The sequence below is a fragment of the Triturus cristatus genome, chromosome 6 (assembly GCF_964204655.1).
Source record: "Triturus cristatus chromosome 6, aTriCri1.1, whole genome shotgun sequence".
In the NCBI taxonomy this organism is placed as follows: domain Eukaryota; kingdom Metazoa; phylum Chordata; class Amphibia; order Caudata; family Salamandridae; genus Triturus; species Triturus cristatus.
In genome coordinates this window covers 424,449,403-424,468,576 of record NC_140589.1, presented here as the reverse complement: position 1 = coordinate 424,468,576, position 19,174 = coordinate 424,449,403, and positions in this window count along the sequence as shown.

Here is a 19,174-nt window from a genome sequence, read left to right as displayed (position 1 = left end):
TATTATTTCAAAATCATTCAATAAACAAAGCAACTGAAGAAAGCGAGGGACCACAGGATACAAGATTAAATTCAGTCTTTCTGTTTATGTGGAGTTTAGATATTCCAGCCAGCCAACACGTGTTTCGTCAAGGGGCACAAAACCCCAGACTTCTTGAGGGCTGGTGAGAAAACATACATAAAGTACGTATCACAACAGGTACAATTTGTATAACACTTCAAACATGCAAACCCTTAAGTGTCCAACAATAAATGGTAGGGAAAGTCACCAGTTAAAACGTAATTAAACCCTAATAGGAAATCAAATGTGTTGGGTTGTAATGAGAACCCAGTCTGTAAATCACAGTAAAGTTGAACGGAAGTTTGAAGAATCTTGACAAAAAACCGAGAAAAGTGTGCAAGGTCCGGCATGCATAAAGTTGCAATACTACAAAATACGTTGGAGTCACGAAGTGAGAATCGGAATACAAATATCAGGATGTGTTTATGTGAATAAAGCTTGTGTAGACCAGTCGTATACTATGAAAGTGAGAAGAAGCACCTTATATCACTGTGCCTCTACTATAAATCACGAAGTGAAAAGGTTATAAGCTACTTGAAATGCCCCACATAGAAGAGTAAACGTGCGAGCGGTTTATATAACCCCTACCTTCTATATATGTGGCGAACATATCAGACCTGTGTGGTTGTGTGTTTGCACCGTGCGCATTCCGGGTATGCGCACGGTGCAAACACACAACCACACGCGGAGAGAATCAGGCTGTGATTCTTTGATGTACTCGTCTTAGGTAAGATTTAGCCTTCATTTTACATGGTCACCTGTCTTGATACACTTCTTAGGCAGTTTAGTTCACGACTGAGTGGGTACATGTAAATTATATATTTTTTACAGATTCGAAGTGACTTAAATCGGCATTACTTGGACGGCCGTATCTTTCGGAGCAATTGTTCTCTACACTTTCATCTTAGAACATTCCCGGTCCGCTTATTGTTAAGACCTACTGGGTCGGAATTATCACCAGGTTTGAGGTAAGCCTGGCTGTAGAATTATACTCTGGTGACACGGATATACAGTTTTTCATGCAACGGTATCTGATACCTAGGGTTATGTGTGTTTTTATGCCTATTTGATTTTCTCCTATACTCACAGGTCTGATATATTCGCCACATATATAGAAGGTAGGGGTTATATAAACCGCTCGCACGTTTACTCTTCTATGTGGGGCATTTCAAGTAGCTTATAACCTTTTCACTTTGTGATTTATAGTAGAGGCACAGTGATATAGGGTGCTTCTTCTCACTTTCATAGTATACGACTGGTCTACACAAGCTTTATTCACATAAACACATCCTGATATTTGTATTCCGATTCTCACTTCGTGACTCCAACGTATTTTGTAGTTTTGCAACTTTATGCATGCCGGACCTTGCACACTTTTCTCGTTTTTTTGTCAAGATTCTTCAAACTTCCGTTCAACTTTACTGTGATTTACAGACTGGGTTCTCATTACAACCCAACACAATTGATTTCCTATTAGGGTTTAATTACGTTTTAACTGGTGACTTTCCCTACCATTTATTGTTGGACACTTAAGGGTTTGCATGTTTGAAGTGTTATACAAATTGTACCTGTTGTGATACGTACTTTATGTATGTTTTCTCACCAGCCCTGAAGAAGTCTGGGGTTTTGTGCCCCTTGACGAAACACGTGTTGGCTGGCTGGAATATCTAAACTCCACATAAACAGAAAGACTGAATTTAGAATTGTATCCTGTGGTCCCTCGCTTTCTTCAGTTGCTTTGTTTATTGAATGATTTTGAAATAATATGCTATTACGCATTATACACTGAACTTAACGTGTGCACAGTTTGTATCCTGTTTGTACAAGTGGGCCTGTGGCCCACCACTAGAGGGTTTAGGGGTATTTTTCCCTCTCCTGTGGCACCGCTTCTGATATATTCAAGCTTACACGAGAACGTTAATAAAGAGAGCGCTCAGAAATAACCTGCAGAATAAATAACACCCCCTTGTTTGTTAAGAACATTACAAACGTGCCCAAAAAAAATCCACAGTACCTCGAACGTGTTGAAATGGGTGTGATAGCACAACACTCCCACCCAGCCCAAGTCATATATCTGTCAAAGCACGTTGCACCACCCATCGTGCCCCCAACTAGGACTATGTTGTGGATCCTGTACTAGCATCTCCAGTGACGTCCTTTTGTGCGATGGGGTGTGACAACAGGTAATTCTTTAGAGGACCCCAGATATCCACCGGTCTGGAGGCGGTAGGTAGAAGCTCCGCGTATTGGAGCAGTGTGTCCTGACAGTGTACCATGTCCTGTATCCACTCTTTGAATTTGGGGGCCCTGCCCCTCCCCCATCTACATGCCACTCGTCTCTTTGCTAATAGAAAGGCAACTGTTGTAAATCTACGGTACGGTCTCCTGATTGTATTCGTGTAACCCAATAGTGCCTGTGTCAGAGATAGATTCAGAGGGGTGTCTATCATCTCAGAAAGGCCAGAATACACCTGCTGCCAATAATTAGCAACCTCCTGGCATCCCCAAGCTAGATGTAAAAAGTCCGCCGCCGACGCGCGACAGCGCCAACAGAGGTTATCCCCCTCGGAGACCAATCCTGCACATTTGGGCTGGGGTGTAGTAGAGTCTATGTAAGAATTTATAATGAATAATCCTGAATCTACTACTGGAGGAGATCTGCTCAGTCTGTTAGCAGCAAAAGCGCCAAAGCGCGCTTTGCAAGGCTCTGGACCGAGTGTGGTGCGCAGTGAGTGATATAGTTTAGAGACCGCATGTGCAGGAGTGTCAGCTTTGAGCAACTGATGTAGTGGATCCAAAGTGGGTGGTTCGTCAGGGAATGCCTCTGTCACTGCCTGAATCCCACTACGTAGCCGAATATACAGAAACGTGTCCATGGGAGTAGGTGTCAGGTCACCAAACATGTGTGCCATTGAACGAAAGCGTCCTTCCTGATAAAGATCCCCCCACGTCTTAATGTTAAGTTTGGTCATTACATTTTTAAATAATTGTTCCTGCAACAGAGGTAGTAGAGGGTGATACGCCAGTGGGAGCAATGGGAAATACACCAGCGTCGTCTGGGCTTTTTGCGCAATATGTCGCCAGGCTAGAACTGAGCTGGAGACAGTGGTTTGATATGCAGCCTGTGTCTCGGGTTCACTAAATAATGCCCCTTCCAGCGGGATGGGATCTGCCAGCCAATGTTCTACCACTACCTGGGGCATAAAGGGGGGGGGGATGGATCCAATAATGGACATAGTGGGCCTGAGCACTGTAATAATATAGTTCAAACTCCGGTAAACCAAAACCTCCCTGGGCGAATGGACGAGTCAAAATGTCCCAGCTCAAACGGGGTCGCTTCCCACCCCAAACCAGCCGAATAAGTTCAGAACGCAAGAGTTTAAAAAAGGACTTGCCCGGATGATATGGGACATTCAGAAATAGGTAAAGGAGCTTTGAAAGAATGACCATCTTAATGAGGGGTGCTTGGCCTGCCATGGAGAGAGGTAGCGTGATCCATCTGGTCACGCAGGTTTGAATATGGTCAATTGCACGGCCATAGTTCAACCGCATTAGTTCCTTGCGATTACGAGAGAGCATTATGCCCAGATATCTGACCTCACTATCGCACCATTGCAAAGGATAAACAAGGGGGAAGGGCAGTACTGCCGTTGTAAGTGGGAAGATAGTGGATTTTCCCCAGTTGATGTGAACACCTGACATACCAGCAAAGCGGATGAATTCCCTCAAAATAGGGTTAAGGTTGACAGAGGGATCTCGAATGTAAAGTGTAATGTCATCTGCGTAGAGGGAGATCAGAACTTGCCTCTGGAGGCAACGCAGAGCTTTGTCTCTATGGTGTTGCCGTAGCCTGGCTGCCAACGGTTCCATTGCCAGGGCAAATAACAGAGGAGATAGGGGGCACCCCTGGCGAGTGCCCCTCGATATCCCAAAGGCCTCAGATATCCGGCCGTTCACAACGACTCTAGCCACAGGTTTATGATAAAGGATGGCGATCCACTTCATAAAGCCTATTGGCAGTCCCATGTTTCGTAGGATGCAAAGGAGATAGTCCCATTCCAATGAGTCAAAGGCTTTAATGGCGTCTAAAAAGACCGCCACCATTGGTAAGTCAGGGTCGACATTTTGCAATATCGAGAAAAGGGTACGAAGGTTGTGTGAGGTAGCCCTGCCGGGAATAAATCCCGCTTTATCAGATAACACCAGTCCCTCTAGCAACAACTGCAGACGATTAGCCAGCACCTTAGTCAGTATCTTAGCATCGCAGTTGATTAGTGAAAGGGGGCGATAAGAATCGCAATATTGAGGCGGTTTTCCAGGTTTCAGCAGAGAGGTGATTAAAGCCTCCTGCATTGACGGTGGGAGTGTCCCGGACTCATGTGCCTCCAGGAAGACCTCTCGAAGCACCGGCGCCAGTATGTCCACATAAGCCTTATAAAAATCCATGGGCAGACCGTCTAAACCGGTAGCTTTCCAGGGTGCCATCTGCCCTATTGCGTCTTTAATTTCATCCAGTCCAATGGGCGCTGCCAAGAATTCTCTTTGATAGTCTGGCAGCCATCCCAAAGTGAGCTCCCTCAGATAGTCATCCATTTCCAGAGCATCCACCCTGGTAGTGGTATAGAGTGTTGCATAGTGTGTAGTGAAAGCGGCCATGATCGATTGTGTGTCACGCAGGGGTTCCCCTACGTCACTCTCCAGCTCCAAGACAAAATTTGAACGTTGATGGGGGCCTCACGACTCCCGCCAGGAACCTCCCGGGGCGTTCTCCCTCACCGTAGGCCCTGGCCCTGAAGTATTTACTGCGGAAGTTAACCTCCCTTTCGTCAGTGGAGTTATAGTCAGTCAATGCTATTCGGTATTGAAGTTGTGCATCCGCGTTGGTAGCGTAGTGCGATCGAGTTTCCAGTGAGTGCAGTGTGCTCTCCAGTGCATGTAATGTGTTACGCAATGCCCGCAGTACACCTGAGCTCTTGGAGATACAAATACCTCGCACTGTGACCTTCAGCGCCTCCCACATAGTTGCCACCCGCTCCACCGACCCCTTATTGTGTAAAAGAAAGTCCTCAATGTCTTGTCCCAATTCAGTACGGAATAGTTCGTCGAGTAAAATGTTGGGTTGTAGTCGCCATGCAGGTGGTTTCCCCATTATGTCCTGTAAACGGAACCCGGCAATTACTGGGGAATGATCGGAGAACGTGCGACCCACGTGCTGTACTGCAGCCAGAGATGGGGCCAGCCCCCGAGATATTAAGATGTAGTCCAATCTAGCCCAGGAGGCGTGTGCTGTATTCCAATGTGTGCCCTCTGTCAGCGTCGGGTGTAAGTGCCGCCAAGTGTCTATGACGTCCTGAATGTCGCATATGTCTCGCAGATATCTATGCGTGTTTGTGTAATGATGTGCAGAGGGGTTGGATCTATCTAAGACTGGGTTAAGAACTGCGTTAAAGTCTCCTCCCCATATCAGGAATGTCGATCCTATGTCTCGGATCTTGTTCCAGAGCGCAATGAAGCTGCTGGGGTTGTCGCAATTAGGACCATAAGAGCAGGCCAATGTGATAGTTTCATTGCCAATTCTTCCCCAAGTTAAACAATACCGTCCCTCCCGGTCGGCCGCATCTCCCAAAGGGGTATAGGGGATATTCCTTTTTATCAGGATAGCAGTACCTCTCGCATAAGACAAGTACGTTGCAAAGACCGAATGCGCCGCCCATCTAGCAGCGAAGCTACCCCTGAGCTGGGGGTCCATGTGGGTCTCCTGTAAAAATACTATATGCACATTCAGTCTATCCAACGAACCCACTATCTGTCTGCGCTTCCTTGGGTCACCCAATCCCCTAACGTTCCAAGTGATAGCGGAGATCAGTCCCCCGCGTTAATATCCACATTTCTAGCGTGACTCATATCTCCAATAAGAGAGTAATTGTTCAACGTGGGCTCTGTCAAATACCTGTCCTGTTGCTACTTTTTCCCGGAAATTGTCAGGGGGTAGTTCAGCTCTATGCTTTGCGACAATACCCGTTCCACATTTAACCAAAACATAAACAATTCCCTGAGAACATCCCCACCCACCCACATCGACATCCCAATCATGCCGGGCATCTTTCCCACCCTGTACAAACCCAAAATACCAAATCATCACCCTGTTGGGGTACACCCATTTGGGGGACACAAGGGGTCCAGACCCGCCTTCCAACTCCCCCGGTATTACACCCGCTGCAAGCTCGGTTTAGTAACTAGCGGCATACGAGGGAAGGGGAGGGGCGTGCCAGGGCGAACTTGTGCTAAACAACATCACGGAAACCCTGAAATCATTGAAACCTAATGACTTTTAGGCAAGCAATTTAAACCAATGTGTAGAGCAGTCTATGTCATTAACGATAAGACATATCGTAAGATAGGATTAAGGAAAAGGCCATACATGAAAAATATAGAAATGGTAATGAAACCCCCCCATCAGTCCAGAGCAGAGGCAGGCGAGCGGGAACGGGCCCCCCGAGGGAGACCGAGTAGCGTCTTGAGGTCGTTTATTGTCCTTTAGAAAGTGTTCCACTTGAGATGGATCTTGGAATATGTGCTGCTTGCCCTGGTGGACTATTCGTAGCCTAGCCGGATATATCATAGAGTATTGGATGCCACTCTGGAGAAGTCGTTTCTTAACTGACACAAACTTACGCCACACATCCTGCACTGACTGCGTGAAGTCAGGGTAGAAGGAGAGCGTGGTGTTCTCAAATTGGACCGGTTGTTTCACCCAGGCAAGGCGTAGTAGGGTATCACGGTCTCTATAGTTCAGGAAGCGGATGATGACAGGTCTAGGGGGGCTCCAAGGATGGGGCGAGGGCCCAGGGAGCGGTGGGCCCGTTCCACCACTAGTTGTTGGGAGAAAGCCTCCGTGCCAAAAAGGTCAGCCAATAGCTGACCAGCCAATAGCAGTGGCCGTCGCCCCATCCTCTAGCCCAGAAATCCTCTGCTCCGCTTCCTTCACTCTGTCCTCCTGTTGATCAAGGAGATGCACCACAGAGTCCAGGCGTTTAGACATATTGTCAAGCTTAGAGTCTATGGAGGTGAGACTAGTTTGCATATTGAGCAGGAGCGCTTTCCAATCCACCTCTGCGCCATCACCCCCATCAGTCACAATCCTCCGGCGGCGGGGCACGGGGCTTTTTCTTGTGGGATTCAAAGGGGAGCTTGGATTGCTTAGCGTCTGTTTTCCCCATGTTGGTAATGTATGCGGGGCAGGCTCCAGCAAAGGAGATCAAGCACATAGCGCCCTCGCCGTCCAACCGCCCCGCAGGATCAGCAAGAGCCTTACAACGGGGTGCGGTAAGCGGCCCGCCCAGTGCTTCTCCCCACCGCCCAGGGACGTCGACCTGCGCTATATACTAGGCGGATGACCTCGACGATCAAGGGGGCGACCTCCGGCTATTCGTAGCACCTATGTCCTCCACCTGAATGAGACACTTCCTCGCGTCAGTATTGAGGTAAATTATCTGCACTTTTCCCGATGGCAGTCTCTACGTTGCCCCAAGCTCCGGGACTAGACGGGACTTAGCGACCACGGCCCAGCCAGCGCCGATGGGGGGATCACCCCCTCTTCACCCCTTCGTGTGCCTCGCTGTGTAATGGTAGTGCGGGAGCCTCCCCACTACCTCTGAGGGTGCCCTAGGCCCGAGCCTGCAAAGTTCTTCCCACGTCCGCCTCCACCTCGTCGCCACTCTGGGCGCACAGCGTAGTCTTCTCCAGTCTTAATTATCGAGTGGGCAATCTCCGGCGAGTTATGGGTGCGATTCTTCGGATTGCAGGCCTCCACCTAATGAAGTCTTCTCCTCCCGTCTGAACCAAGGCAGGTCATCCGCACTTTTACCCCGAGAATGGGCTCTGCGTTACCAGAAGCCAGAGGAGGATTGGGACTCAGCGGCCACAGCCTGCGCCGATAGGGGATCACCACATCTCCACCCCTCGGAGGCCGCGTCTCGTGATGGCAGTGCGGGATACTCGCCCCCACCCCTGTGGGTTTTTCTCGGCCTAAGCTTGAAAGTCCCACTCACGCCCGCCTCCACCTCACCTCCATTCAGGGTGCATCGCCACGTCGTCTTCGTGTCAGGGTTCACGATGTCCCGCATGTAGTCCGGCTGCTGCTGTCTATATTTCGCGGCCTTCCGACCACGGCGAGTCCTCGGCTTTGCGTGCTCACGCACCCCGTTATTGTCTCTCAGGATGGTCCGTAGCTTCGCCCGCGGGAGGGAGTACCGCCTCTATCTCCCGATCCTACGGACAGACCGGCCCAAAAATTTCAGCGAGTGTGCTCTGACTAAGACTGTATCGTAAGTAACAGTCAGATGTGGGTTTCCATGCGTGCGGATGGGCTGGAGGATCAATGAATCGCCCGGCTGGCGAGAGCCTCACGGATGTGCGGCCATGTTGGTCTGGCGCACTCTAGCGCCCCCGTGAAGTTAAAACATCTGCGAAAGAGCAGCTTTTCCGGCAGGTTTCGGTCATGATTAGCAGATGTCAAATTGATAAAGTGACAAAATTGGTGAGCAGAGCTGTGTTGAGAAGAGGGAAAAACCAAGCCTGTGCTTGGCCCAAACTTCCCAGGAGAATGTGAAACAGGATAACATGACAGGCAGGAAATAAATCATGCACCCCAACACACAAGCCGATGCTGCAAAGTCAAAAACTTCAAACTAAGAAGCTGCTTCTAGCTTTCCAGACAGGGCTCGGTCATGATTAGCAGATGTCAGATGATAAAGTGACAACAGTCGTGAGCAGAGCAAGACTGCGAAATGAAAAAATAAGCTTCAGGCCGGTCCCAAACTTCCCCAGGATAATCAGAAACCTGATAACGCATGGAAGGAAAACACTAGGCATGCTATAATCCTGTCAGTCTCAGCAGCCAGGGGAGTGTTGACTCAGCAAGGCCTACAAACACATTTCTTGGGCCTAGCCCCTCACGACAGTGTTCAGGCTTGATTAGCAGCTTTCTAAGCCCTCCCCTCCACAAACTGTGCGGGGCTTCTAATCAGCATGCCGTGACAAGTATAAAAAGCATACTTTAGGGCTCCAGCACAAACATTCAAAACCCCCTTTGGAACTATGTGTTTGTATGGTCTGCTGCACAGGCCTACCACAGGAACGTAAAGAGAAAAAGAATGGAGCACAAAAACATGGCACCGAATGATATTGCATGCTGTACTCTAATAGAGGTAAATAGGGGTGGTAAATAAATAGGGGTGGCACATTGCTGCAGTCTTAAGGATTTGAGGTCCTATTTAAAGTATTGGGGGAATGCATGTGAACAATGTTGTAGTTTTAAAAGGTACTTAGTGTTATGTAGGATTAGATCCTTGATGTTTTAATTAATATTTAATGTGGTGTGGTCTGCTGCTTAATGTGAATATTTTTAGAGGCATTGGGTTAGAATATTGTTGTAGTTTTAAATGTCACTTAATACAATGGGGGCTTGTATTTAATGTGAACAATGTGGTTGCTTTAAATGTATGCCGCCTTGATATTTTAAATGTTTAAAGCATTAGGGTATGTTGCTTAAGTTGAATGTTGTTAGAGGCCTTGAGGTGATGTCTTTGTAAGTTTTAGGTTTTAAATTGAGTTTGAGGCCTGGGGCTGTTATTTAATATGAATAATGTGGCTTGTTCTAAGAGATGGCCCCAGGGCTGCAGTCTTTGTTTTCAATAAGGTGTAGAGCTGTGTGGACAGATATTTAAGGCGTATCACACTGTTGATTTTGAGAATACACAGGGCTGCACCATTAAGAATTTAAAGAGCCTAGATTTTTTTTTTTACATGAACCTCTGTGGTTTAAAGGGTTCCAGAGCATGCCAAAATATACAACAACAAAAAATATCAATAAAAACAATGGTTTAAGTACTCACACGATTGTGTCCTGTGTGGGGGGCTGGATGTTGCAAGGTTCTCAGGTGATTTGGGGGCCAAGGTCTGGCCACGTTGGTCCTGAACTGATTCTGGTACAGGTTGTGACTCAGATACGTTTGTACAGCGTCTTATGCTGGAGGCCCAAAGTGGTCACGATGGGGCCAAGGGCCCAATGTAGAGGTTTCTGACACAGAACCATCCTCCATAGCGGTGGGCTCTGGTTTGGGGGCCTGGGGATACCATGTTCAGGGTGTGTGGGGCATTTGCCTCTGGCCATTCTTCTCCAGAGCCCCGGTTCAGCCATGCTGTGCCCTGGGGGTTGAGGAGCTGGCTGGTGCCTTGTCGGTGGGGATGGTGACCTATGTAGGGCCCCAGAGTCCTCTTAAGGCATGTGGTGCTCGGGGTCTGAGGGCCAATGTTTGAACCTCCCCTAGCATGGGGCACAATGTCACCGTTATGCCTAGGCCTACCTCAGAGCCCGCTGTAGCCCATGCTTGGCTCGGGGGTCTGAGGGTCACGTCCAGTGTCATAAAATAGGTGTTTTAGCCCTCCAGAGACTGATGCCCATGGCTTGTGCTCTGGGTGGCGATTGCAGGCGCAGTGTTGGTTGGGCCTTAGTTGGGGACCAATGGCCCAAAGCATGTTTTCATGCCCCCAGAGACCAGTGTCCACGGTCTGTGCTCTGGGGGAATGCGGTGCTGTGTGGAATGGTCCTAAGGGGCAGTCATTATCGAACCCCTCAGAGCCCGCATTGACGGTTTGGTGATGGGTGGGTTCCGCAGGGTGAAATTGATGTAGTCGTCCGCAGAACCCGCATACCCATTGCAGGTCTCTGGGGATTGTCCTGGTATATGGTGTGGGCTGCAAGGGATGGAGAGGCCCGAAGCTGTTGGTTCTGACCCAAACCCTTTTCCATAGTGCGGTGCTCTGGGGGTGTGTCCAAGGTTTGGCTGTGGTGCTGGTCAATTAAGACCTCAGAGTCCGTTTTATTCAAACGGTCTTCTAGGTTGACAGGGTCATGAGCGGCGGTAGTTTGCGGCTATGCTGTTGGGGGACACACGTGGAGTCGTGATGGCATCAGTACGGCGGGGTTCGGGCTGTCCCTGCGGGCTCCAACTGATTTTTAAATACAAGCCCCAGAGCCCGTAGTGTTCTGGGCAGCGCTCTGCGGCCATGTGTGGGCGGGTCCGGTGGCAGCTTGCTTAGGCTTCCCCAGAGCCCTGTGCGGACAGTGAGGGCTCTGGGTGGTCTGGGACTTGAGTCACCAATATGTAATAAATAAGCCCCCAAGAGCCCGCTTACCATGGGCGCTGCTCTGGGGGCGTGTGGCCGGGTCTGGTGTGAGGGCAAACATGCTGGGGGCATCCCCAGAGCCCTCTGAGATCCGGGCGGGCTCTTGGGCTATGTGAGGCCTGGGGCTTGAGGCCCCCGGTGTAATAAATGAGGCCCACAGAGTCCGCTTACTTAGGGTACTTCTCTGTGGGCTGGGGGCAGCTGGAGGCTCTTCTGTGGACCCACGAGGGTCATGATGGCGACATCCTGGTTGCAGGGAAGCCTTCCACAGTGTTGCAAAGACCGGTCACGCCCCTTCCGTGACATCAGGGGTGTCCCCCCCTCAATGATGACATCACAGGCGGGGCGGGACCAGCCTTTGCAACACTGCCAAAGGCTTCCTTGCAGAGAGGACAATGACTGCCTTGATTCAGGGGCAGTGCATGATGGGGAGCTCCCAAAAGGGAGTCTCAAGTAGAGACTATTGGGCCTCTTTCAGGCAGGGACCTTGTAAGCAGAGCCCCTGGCTATAAATAAAGTAAAATAAAAATGTTAAAGAAAAAAGAAAAGTGAAGGGCAGCATACAGCTGTGCAGGGAGAGGGGGAAGAGTGTTCTCATGCTGTAGCTCACCCTCTCCCTGCACCTATAAGCCGGATGGTGCCTTTCAAGGGGCACCGGATTGCGGGGTGATGTTTATTTTTTATTATGATTGCTGCCAACATCATTGTTGCCCCAGCTTCCAGGCAAAGAAAGAATAAAGAAATAAATGTCGAAATAACTCCTATGATTAATGTTCTTTGGGGGCTGAAATATGTGATTTTGTCTAGTGGCTGCTTTTGACGGTTCATAAAATTAACACAGAGGGTTAATATGCCAGCTACATAGAAATGTGTACCCTGTAGACTACAAAGTACATTTAGTGCATAGTAAGCAGATATCCCTTTGTTACATGCAGTTTATAAGATAAAACCCCTGCCATAGTACTGCTGTTATTTAAGGGCTTTAAAGAACATCTTGCCCAATGTATAGTATAGATTAGAACGTAGATTATTGTTGTACATAAGGTGGGGCTTGTGGGTAGAAATCAAAATTAATTATTAAAATGTATCAGCAGCGATGTGGTACCACTTTCAATTGTGCGTTTATGCTTCTCCAAACTCTAACCCGGTTGTGTACCAGTGGTTCCGACCTGTTGTTACAAATCATACACCTCTGGCTTATGTAACATTTTCCTAGACGTTGATTTGAATCTGTCATATGTATGGCTGTATGTCACTATGTAATAGGAATTTGCGTTTTCTTAGTTTCCAAGTAGTAATGCCATGTTTATGAGCGTTAGTTTTAAAACCGCCCCTGTTTGATCTACCCTACCACAGGAACTCCAGGAAATAACAGTGACGAAGACCTGCTTACCTTTCAGCAAGATATAGGGATTTAGCGTTCTGTAGTTCTGCGTAGTTTTTGTACACTGGTGTCTCAAACTCTGCTTTTCTAATGGTGTTCCCCTGCATGTATGATTTTACAGGTTATGACACCGAACTACAACTTGCGGTTGACGTTCTACAATGGTTTCTGGAGTGTCAAGACCACGCGCACAACTTCTAAAACACAGTTATTACAGGTAAATCAAAAATGCCCGTGTTCTTTAAACTGTCTGACTTACGCTGTGTTAGTCCAAAAAGCACAGCTGTGAACTGTAGGAGGTCTCCTCAGAAGGGACTGCTAAGGCATGGTTTATACTGCCAATGTGACTTTTTTATCCATTTTTTACAGGGTCCATGGAGTCGTGCCCGGATGGCTCAGTTGTGCAAGAGCCAGCTCAGCGAGCAAAAAAAGGGCCCTGAAAAGGAAGGTTTCAGCATCTGAAGTTGGACCTGTGCCAAAAAAAGGAGCTTGGAAAAGATCTCTAACAAGTGTGTGATGATTTTTTTTTCTTTTCAAAAGGGTGTAAAAAAACTCTCAGGTTTTATTCTCTCAAACAGAAAGGACCACCAAATTGTAGTAGTGGGTCTATAACATTGTGTAGAAGTTATAGCCCATCAGTGTATCTGTGGTTAGTGTAAGCAGTTTATACGGGTTCCTTATTTATTTTGTTCTGATATATATATTTGTTACAATCTAGGAGCCACTCAAAAGCGCACTGGAGAAGTCCTGTATGGCTAAGAAGATAATGGCTCTGTTAAGCGACATCACAAAGACAGTCCAGAACATCAAGCCTATAGCAAAATGTGTGAGTAGGCGTGTACGCCAGGACAAACTATGCTCTTACTATGCACACATCCAGCAGAGAACCGGCACAGACATGAAATGTCAAGTCAAGCCACCCTCCAGCCTGTTGAACACTCCTACAGGAATGCCTATTCTGCACAGGGAGGGAGACTCTCGAGGAGGACCAGCCCTTAAGAAGAAGCAGGTGGTCCCAGAGCGCCAATCCGTTCCTTTGAACCATAAAAAGAAGCGAGTGGTCCCTGAGTGCCAAATAGCTCCTTTAAACCTCCCGAAGAAGAAGCAGGTGGTCCCAGAGTGCCAAACAACTCCTTTAAACCTCAAGAAGAGGCAGATGGTCCAAGAACCCCAAACGGCGCCTTTAGATCTCGAATTAAAAAAGGTTGTTACACCATTGAATGAACCCATTACTCCCCTGAGCTCTAAAGGGCCATTGGCTACGACGGCTGTTGCAGAAGATCTGGTGCAACTCCCAACCCCCAAAAGTGAATCGCCTCTCAAGGAAAAATCTTAAGAAGCAGCAAGGGGTCCCTGAGTTTCTCGTAAAAGGGAACTTAAATAAGCCCGTTACACCACAGCCCCCTTCCCACAACCTGAAGCACTTTCAAAAAAGCTGAGGGCTCCTGTAGAGGCGCTCCCCCAGAGGCCACCCCCCCAAAGCCATCTATAATCATTCTTTATTGGCATAGGAACTCACCTCTTGTAATTGATCAACCCATAGAAACAACTTATACCACTGGCCTAGGGTCTCTCAAGGCCCTGGCAGAGTTGGTGAACACTATTGACAGACCCACAGAAGCCGTGCACAGAGGGTCTTCTAATGTGGTGGCTGGAGGGTTGCAGGCGATGGCTAGACACACCTGAGCATAACTGACGAGTCTTACATTTCCGGGTCCATTGAGTATTTTGATCGGCATTTAAATTCCCCATACCCTATGTCTCCTATCACCCCACCAGGAGCGTACAACCGAACCAGCTCCTTGTCCAGTGTAAACCCCCCATCACCAACCTCAACATACCCAGATAGCTGTATAGGATGGACCGACTGCCCAAATAAGTTTGGATGTCGTGTCTAGTGAGGAACCAGCCATGGGATCCCCAAGATGTTCACATTGGGGCCCTATTGCTTTGATCCCTACAGGCCCCACGTTACAGAATGGCATTGTGGAGGACCATCTGAGAAGGACCCCAGAGGTACTTCAGGGTAATGTACAAAACATCCTTGTGTTCATCCCTAATCCTCCACAATATGATTCTGTAGACCCAAAAGAGGTACTAGGGACTCTGGTGAAAGATAAACAGTTGGCGTTCCAAAAACTAAAACAGGTGAACGTCGCTACCTTCAAACTGGGTAATGGGGGAAGAGGTGACAGTCATGACGGATGCACAGCTGAAGATCCTGCAAAGGAGTTATAGTCAGTCAATGCTATTCGGTATTGAAGTTGTGCATCCGCGTTGGTAGCGTAGTGCGATCGAGTTTCCAGTGAGTGCAGTGTGCTCTCCAGTGCATGTAATGTGTTACGCAATGCCCGCAGTACACCTGAGCTCTTGGAGATACAAATACCTCGCACTGTGACCTTCAGCGCCTCCCACATAGTTGCCACCCGCTCCACCGACCCCTTATTGTGTAAAAGAAAGTCCTCAATGTCTTGTCCCAATTCAGTACGGAATAGTTCGTCGAGTAAAATGTTGGGTTGTAGTCGCCATGCAGGTGGTTTCCCCATTATGTCCTGTAAACGGAACCCGGCAATTACTGGGGAATGATCGGAGAACGTGCGACCCACGTGCTGTACTGCAGCCAGAGATGGGGCCAGCCCCCGAGATATTAAGATGTAGTCCAATCTAGCCCAGGAGGCGTGTGCTGTATTCCAATGTGTGCCCTCTGTCAGCGTCGGGTGTAAGTGCCGCCAAGTGTCTATGACGTCCTGAATGTCGCATATGTCTCGCAGATATCTATGCGTGTTTGTGTAATGATGTGCAGAGGGGTTGGATCTATCTAAGACTGGGTTAAGAACTGCGTTAAAGTCTCCTCCCCATATCAGGAATGTCGATCCTATGTCTCGGATCTTGTTCCAGAGCGCAATGAAGCTGCTGGGGTTGTCGCAATTAGGACCATAAGAGCAGGCCAATGTGATAGTTTCATTGCCAATTCTTCCCCAAGTTAAACAATACCGTCCCTCCCGGTCGGCCGCATCTCCCAAAGGGGTATAGGGGATATTCCTTTTTATCAGGATAGCAGTACCTCTCGCATAAGACAAGTACGTTGCAAAGACCGAATGCGCCGCCCATCTAGCAGCGAAGCTACCCCTGCGCTGGGGGTCCATGTGGGTCTCCTGTAAAAATACTATATGCACATTCAGTCTATCCAACGAACCCACTATCTGTCTGCGCTTCCTTGGGTCACCCAATCCCCTAACGTTCCAAGTGATAGCGGAGATCAGTCCCCCGCGTTAATATCCACATTTCTAGCGTGACTCATATCTCCAATAAGAGAGTAATTGTTCAACGTGGGCTCTGTCAAATACCTGTCCTGTTGCTACTTTTTCCCGGAAATTGTCAGGGGGTAGTTCAGCTCTATGCTTTGCGACAATACCCGTTCCACATTTAACCAAAACATAAACAATTCCCTGAGAACATCCCCACCCACCCACATCGACATCCCAATCATGCCGGGCATCTTTCCCACCCTGTACAAACCCAAAATACCAAATCATCACCCTGTTGGGGTACACCCATTTGGGGAACACAAGGGGTCCAGACCCGCCTTCCAACTCCCCCGGTATTACACCCGCTGCAAGCTCGGTTTAGTAACTAGCGGCATACGAGGGAAGGGGAGGGGCGTGCCAGGGCGAACTTGTGCTAAACAACATCACGGAAACCCTGAAATCATTGAAACCTAATGACTTTTAGGCAAGCAATTTAAACCAATGTGTAGAGCAGTCTATGTCATTAACGATAAGACATATCGTAAGATAGGATTAAGGAAAAGGCCATACATGAAAAATATAGAAATGGTAATGAAACCCCCCCATCAGTCCAGAGCAGAGGCAGGCGAGCGGGAACGGGCCCCCCGAGGGAGACCGAGTAGCGTCTTGAGGTCGTTTATTGTCCTTTAGAAAGTGTTCCACTTGAGATGGATCTTGGAATATGTGCTGCTTGCCCTGGTGGACTATTCGTAGCCTAGCCGGATATATCATAGAGTATTGGATGCCACTCTGGAGAAGTCGTTTCTTAACTGACACAAACTTACGCCACGCATCCTGCACTGACTGCGTGAAGTCAGGGTAGAAGGAGAGCGTGGTGTTCTCGAATTGGACCGGTTGTTTCACCCAGGCAAGGCGTAGTAGGGTATCACGGTCTCTATAGTTCAGGAAGCGGATGATGACAGGTCTAGGGGGGCTCCAAGGATGGGGCGAGGGCCCAGGGAGCGGTGGGCCCGTTCCACCACTAGTTGTTGGGAGAAAGCCTCCGTGCCAAAAAGGTCAGCCAATAGCTGACCAGCCAATAGCAGTGGCCGTCGCCCCATCCTCTAGCCCAGAAATCCTCTGCTCCGCTTCCTTCACTCTGTCCTCCTGTTGATCAAGGAGATGCACCACAGAGTCCAGGCGTTTAGACATATTGTCAAGCTTAGAGTCTATGGAGGTGAGACTAGTTTGCATATTGAGCAGGAGCGCTTTCCAATCCACCTCTGCGCCATCACCCCCATCAGTCACAATCCTCCGGCGGCGGGGCACGGGGCTTTTTCTTGTGGGATTCAAAGGGGAGCTTGGATTGCTTAGCGTCTGTTTTCCCCATGTTGGTAATGTATGCGGGGCAGGCTCCAGCAAAGGAGATCAAGCACATAGCGCCCTCGCCGCCCAACCGCCCCGCAGGATCAGCAAGAGCCTTACAACGGGGTGCGGTAAGCGGCCCGCCCAGTGCTTCTCCCCACCGCCCAGGGACGTCGACCTGCGCTATATACTAGGCGGATGACCTCGACGATCAAGGGGGCGACCTCCGGCTATTCGTAGCACCTATGTCCTCCACCTGAATGAGACACTTCCTCGCGTCAGTATTGAGGTAAATTATCTGCACTTTTCCCGATGGCAGTCTCTACGTTGCCCCAAGCTCCGGGACTAGACGGGACTTAGCGACCACGGCCCAGCCAGCGCCGATGGGGGGATCACCCCCTCTTCACCCCTTCGTGTGCCTCGCTGTGTAATGGTAGTGCGGGAGCCTCCCCACTACCTCTGAGGGTGCCCTAGGCCCGAGCCTGCAAAGTTCTTCCCACGTCCGCCTCCACCTCGTCGCCACTCTGGGCGCACAGCGTAGTCTTCTCCAGTCTTAATTATCGAGTGGGCAATCTCCGGCGAGTTATGGGTGCGATTCTTCGGATTGCAGGCCTCCACCTAATGAAGTCTTCTCCTCCCGTCTGAACCAAGGCAGGTCATCCGCACTTTTACCCCGAGAATGGGCTCTGCGTTACCAGAAGCCAGAGGAGGATTGGGACTCAGCGGCCACAGCCTGCGCCGATAGGGGATCACCACATCTCCACCCCTCGGAGGCCGCGTCTCGTGATGGCAGTGCGGGATACTCGCCCCCACCCCTGTGGGTTTTTCTCGGCCTAAGCTTGAAAGTCCCACTCACGCCCGCCTCCACCTCACCTCCATTCAGGGTGCATCGCCACGTCGTCTTCGTGTCAGGGTTCACGATGTCCCGCATGTAGTCCGGCTGCCGCTGTCTATATTTCGCGGCCTTCCGACCACGGCGAGTCCTCGGCTTTGCGTGCTCACGCACCCCGTTATTGTCTCTCAGGATGGTCCGTAGCTTCGCCCGCGGGAGGGAGTACCGCCTCTATCTCCCGATCCTACGGACAGACCGGCCCAAAAATTTCAGCGAGTGTGCTCTGACTAAGACTGTATCGTAAGTAACAGTCAGATGTGGGTTTCCATGCGTGCGGATGGGCTGGAGGATCAATGAATCGCCCGGCTGGCGAGAGCCTCACGGATGTGCGGCCATGTTGGTCTGGCGCACTCTAGCGCCCCCGTGAAGTTAAAACATCTGCGAAAGAGCAGCTTTTCCGGCAGGTTTCGGTCATGATTAGCAGATGTCAAATTGATAAAGTGACAAAATTGGTGAGCAGAGCTGTGTTGAGAAGAGGGAAAAACCAAGCCTGTGCTTGGCCCAAACTTCCCAGGAGAATGTGAAACAGGATAACATGACAGGCAGGAAATAAATCATGCACCCCAACACACAAGCCGATGCTGCAAAGTCAAAAACTTCAAACTAAGAAGCTGCTTCTAGCTTTCCAGACAGGGCTCGGTCATGATTAGCAGATGTCAGATGATAAAGTGACAACAGTCGTGAGCAGAGCAAGACTGCGAAATGAAAAAATAAGCTTCAGGCCGGTCCCAAACTTCCCCAGGATAATCAGAAACCTGATAACGCATGGAAGGAAAACACTAGGCATGCTATAATCCTGTCAGTCTCAGCAGCCAGGGGAGTGTTGACTCAGCAAGGCCTACAAACACATTTCTTGGGCCTAGCCCCTCACGACAGTGTTCAGGCTTGATTAGCAGCTTTCTAAGCCCTCCCCTCCACAAACTGTGCGGGGCTTCTAATCAGCATGCCGTGACAAGTATAAAAAGCATACTTTAGGGCTCCAGCACAAACATTCAAAACCCCCTTTGGAACTATGTGTTTGTATGGTCTGCTGCACAGGCCTACCACAGGAACGTA